The following is a 1899-nucleotide window of genomic DNA, read 5'->3' as shown; positions in this document are numbered from 1 at the left end:
AGGGAGGGAGGGAGGTGGGGGGGGGGAGAGAGCAGGACTGCCTTGTCCAGCCCCGCCGGCCGTCTTCAGGCTGCGATGCTCCCTTCCCAACGGCTCTAGTAATCGCCCGCTCCTGGGCCTGGGTGAGCCGCGCATGAGGATTAGTCTCTGGGATTAAAGAAAGAAAAGAAAAATCAATCGAGGGCCAGTTGTTACCAAGAGCCAAAGCTCACTCTGTGGTTGTTGTTTTTTCCTGGAATGTCTTCTGGAAGAGCTCGAGAAAGCTTTCCAGTCTCGAAGCAGCCGCGAGGAGCCCCATCCCCGGACTGTGGAGGAACTCTGAGCGCGCCCTGCTTTCCAGCCCCAGACAGAGTCACGCCACAGAATGACCAGACGAACCCGAAAACGAATCCCGTGAGGTTCGGAAGCCTCCTAAAGGAACCCAGGCCCTTCCCACCAGAACGACCGCCTCCCCCTTCATGTCTTCCCCCGCACTTGCAAATACTCTCAATAAAAGCAAGACCTTCCTTTTTTGTAAATCACAGATCCTGGGTTCGAATCCTTGGGCAGTCAGAAAGCTCACTGGGAGCTCGGCCAGGCGTTTTCAGCCTTTGACCGCCGCCTGCGACGCGGGAATCCCCTGAGAAGGAAAGATCATCTACCCTGGCTAATAGTTCCCAGCTACAGGACAGTAAAAACTGCAGATACACCTTTGGGAACCCACTGATCCGTGGCGCTCACCTTCTGCAGCCTGTCTTCTCTTCCTCTCAGTAGGCGGGAGCTCTCTGCTCTGTCCTACCGAACATTACAAGATCTGCGACCACCCTTTGCTCATTTTGATACTTATAGCTCTCGACACCAGTTTGGTGTAGTGGTTAAGTGCGCAGACTCTAATCTGGGAGAACCGGGTTTGATTCCCCACTCCTCCTCTTGCACCTGCTGGATGACCTTGGGCAAGCCATAGTTCTGATAAGAGCTGTTCTTGAAAAAGAGCAGTTTCTGTCAGAGCTCTCTCAGCCCCACCTACCTCACAGGGTGTCTGTTGGGGGGAGGGGGAGGGAAAGGAGTTTGTAAGCTGCTCTGAGACAGCTTCGGGTAGTGAAGGGCGGGGTATAAATCCACTCTCTCTTCTTCTTCTGCATCTTCTCCTCCTCCTCCGCTTGCCACTGGGGACCCGAAGTGGCTTACAGCGCTGTGGGCCACACCTCAGTCTCACCCTCACAACAACCCCGTGAAGTGGGTTAGGCTAGGAAGGAGTTATCCAGCCAGCCTCCACCTGGTTCCCCAGATCTTCACCACAACTTCAGGCTGGCCCTTCAATCTCCTTCCCACCTCCAGGCCGCTCCCTCTGTGGTGGTCCGGTGAGATTCTATAAGGAAGGCCAGATCCCAGCTAGCAACACATGCCCTGATTTCCTGAGCCCGGGATGTACCCTCAGCCTGCCGGGAGCCTCTGGGTCCAGATGCAGGCTACCTTGGTGTCAACATTTCCCTTCGCCTCTCTGCTTCACTATTCACCCTGTCGACCCAGGCACTGACTCCTACCCAGTAAATACAAGACGGTGCAGATTTCCCGGGGACTTGAGCCCTCAGTAAGCCAGTGGCAGGGTGTTTGTTTGGTATTACAAGTTGAAAACACTCAGTATATCTGGGGTTAAATGTTTGTTTATGTTACTCACAGGAAGTCACATGTTTCTCATGTAACCAATGTGCTTTAGATGTAGAATACCCAGGGAATTTTCTCCCTGATCTAGGAATTTGAGTGGGACTAAAGTGTCAAGGTGTATTAGCATTTTATGGCTTCTCTTCCCGTCTTTTTTTGGTGTTCTGAAGAACAAGAAGAGTAGCCATACTCACTCTCTTCCAGTTTTGTCTTTGTAGAGTAAGGATGTAGCAGATTTTGCTCTGTTGTTATTTTCAT

This window comes from Gekko japonicus, unplaced genomic scaffold (genome assembly GCF_001447785.1).
Source record: "Gekko japonicus isolate JY-2015 unplaced genomic scaffold, Gekko_japonicus_V1.1 scaffold2873, whole genome shotgun sequence".
Taxonomy (NCBI): Eukaryota; Metazoa; Chordata; class Lepidosauria; order Squamata; family Gekkonidae; genus Gekko; species Gekko japonicus.
This window is presented reverse-complemented; position numbering follows the sequence as displayed.